This window comes from Labeo rohita, chromosome 20 (genome assembly GCF_022985175.1).
Source record: "Labeo rohita strain BAU-BD-2019 chromosome 20, IGBB_LRoh.1.0, whole genome shotgun sequence".
In the NCBI taxonomy this organism is placed as follows: Eukaryota; Metazoa; Chordata; class Actinopteri; order Cypriniformes; family Cyprinidae; genus Labeo; species Labeo rohita.
In genome coordinates this window covers 28,992,955-28,995,871 of record NC_066888.1, presented here as the reverse complement: position 1 = coordinate 28,995,871, position 2,917 = coordinate 28,992,955, and the positions used below count along the sequence as shown (strand labels likewise).

Sequence of the window (2,917 nt, the reverse complement as noted above, 5' to 3'; positions counted from 1 at the left end):
TATTAACGTCGTCCTTGCAGGCCTCAGCGAAAGCAGCTCCTCCCTGCTGCAATAGATTGGTAGCACACCAAAGGCTCTCGATTCACAGATCTCCCTTCCGATCAACAACAGCAACAAAAGCTGTGCTAGTATCATCTTCATTTTAATAAAACACAACTAAGTGTAACCTAATTTAAAAAAACAAACAAACAAGCTGGCCAACGTGTCACCAGCAGAGCTGCGCCACCAGAAAGTAACCCTGAGCTGTGTTTATGATCAATGTGCATACCAGTGACCATAAAATATTTATTTTAGGTATGGAAATAACATATTTTGAGTTTTAATATTTAGGATATGGTCATTGTGCTACATTAAACTGTTTTTGACTGGCGTGAGCTTGTTTTGTCACACAGACTTGGCAACCCTGGCTGTATCAGAGCAGATTCTTTCAGTTTAAAATTGTATTGTACGTTTTCCATCTAAATGATTTTTATTTCTATAAAAAAGCAAAACGACAGTGGGGGAGGTCCTGCGGAGGGCTAGTAATGTAATTGGTCAGTGACCAAACACTGTGTAACACCAACTACCAAAACAAGCTGTTTTCTGAGTTTGGTTTCACTAAAAGCTTTGAGTTTTTATTGTTATGTATTCTACTTTTTAATAATTATATAATAAATAATAATAATTGTTAATGACCAGAAGGGCCTGAAAATTATAGCTTTCTTATTATGTCTATAAATTATCACTTTTCAAATTTCACTTCACAGATAAACATCACAGATGTTTTTTTTTTTTTAATCTCCAGAGTTTATGTTGTTTTTGTAGCTATGAGTAACAGTGGTAGATGTAGGAGGGTTACTTCAAATGTGAGAGTATATATGAATGAAAATGAGATGCTCTGAATCCATTTAGGGAATTAAAATGGACGGGCATGTACTATATTTTTATCTTTATCTTTACTAAACTTATGTTTATAATTGTCAACCTTTTTACAAAGAAAATTTTTTCAGCATCTGGATCATACGTGATGACTTCAAATAAGACTCAAACTGAGAATATATTTCTCTGCTATCCACTCCAGCCGAACTCCTGTCTGAAATTGCATCGTCTTACTGTGGTTAAAGTGGCAATATATGCTGTCTTGTTGCTGATGATCCTCACAACAGTTTTTGGGAACCTGCTGATCATCATCTCCATCTCTCACTTCAAACAGCTTCAGTCTCCAACTCATCTGATCGTTCGCTCTCTGGCTGCCAGTGACTGTCTGCTGGGCTCTTTTGTCATGCCGTACAACATGGTGCGATCTGTTGAAGGTTGCTGGTATTTGGGAGATTTATTGTGTAAAGTTCATTCTAGTTTAGACATGAACTTCTGTATGTCCTCGTTACTACATCTCAGTTTGATATCTGTTGACAGGTACTGGGCCATTTGTGACCCTCTGAGGTACAAAATGAGGGTCACAAACAACACTGTGACTGCATTTATTACCTTCATATGGCTGTTTACATTTGTGTACAGTTTCTCTGTTGTGTTTTCTGGGATGAATGCAGTTGGAATGGAGGTGCTTATATTGCAGAATTACTGTGTGGGAAATTGTGTTGTGTTTTTTAACAAGGAGTGGAGTTTTATATGTCCAGTTCTTCTACTCTTCCTTCCTGGGACGATCATGAGCTCTCTGTATTTAAAAATCTTCTGTGTTGCACGAAAACATGCAAAGGTTATGTCAGAAAGAGTGACTGCAGGGAGGAACAGTCAAAGCTCTGCTCACAGAGAGAGAAAAGCAGCTAAAACTCTGGCCATTGTCATGGGTGTTTATTTGTTGTGCTGGCTGCCTTTTTACTGCTGCTGCTCTCGACCCTTTTTTCAATAGTTGGACCCCAGCTGTTGTTTTTGATGCTTTGTTTTGGTTTGCATATTTCAGCTCGACTTGTAACCCCTTGATTTATGGATTTTTCTATCCTTGTTTTCAGAAGGCCTTTAAGATTTTCATATCCACTTATGTCTGTGGCATCAAGCATTCTAACACATTGATATTTGAATGAATACTCCTCTCACACCTATTTCAGACATCACAATAAATATTTATTTTTATGTAATTCTTTTTATTTCATATATGTTGAAACTGTTAAGTAATGATCTTATAATTTTAGGGGCACGCATGGAGGGTTTGTACTATATTCAAAATATATTTCAGTTATTATAAAACAACCTAAATATTCTGCATTTTTGTGAAATTAACATTTTAAATTGCTTCTAATACAATAAAGTCTTTAAATCACAGTTTTTTTGCTTTAAATTTCCTGATTAAGTTCCAGATGATTAAAGGAAGAATCTTCAATTGAACCAACCTGGTCATACTTATATCTTATGTTTAAAAACCAAAAAGAGAAAAAAGACAGAAAACCAGTTATAACTTGAAAGTTAAAATGCATAGACATTACACATCTGTTGAGTGTGTAATGACGGTCTATGTAGTTGGATGGTGGAGCTCCAAAAAAGTCAGTAATGAAGTGGTTCTGAATGGAAAACAAACAAACAAAATTTTAAGCTGTTAAAAAAAAAAAGAAAGAAAGAAAGGGGGAAAAAAAGAACCGTTTATCATGAAATGGTTCTTCAGGTTCTTGAGTCTAAATAAAACCGTTACTGTCTGTACAGAACAGAATTTTTTTTCTTGCTGAGCAAAACTTTTCTCTATTGGGCAGACATTTCAGCCACCTGAGCAAAAACATTCCTTATACCAGACCTACAGTGCACACACAAAAAGTGTGTAACATTTGATGTACACCCTTGATGTAAATAAATCATGCACATTTTTGGCAAAACATTTTTTTACAGTGCTGTGTTAATTTCCAAGAAATTCTGTTAAATACATCATGATAACTGAATGTAAGTTAATATAAGATGAAAAAATTTAGCAGATACAGTGAGGTGGTTTGGG

At 35.4% G+C, this 2,917-nt stretch overlaps 1 pseudogene; it reads left to right on the top strand.

Annotated features, from left to right (window-relative positions):
* Positions 1–1,006: 1,006 nt before the first annotated feature.
* Positions 1,007–2,025, top strand: LOC127182917 (trace amine-associated receptor 4-like; annotated as a pseudogene).
* The last annotated feature ends 892 nt before the right edge of the window (positions 2,026–2,917 follow it).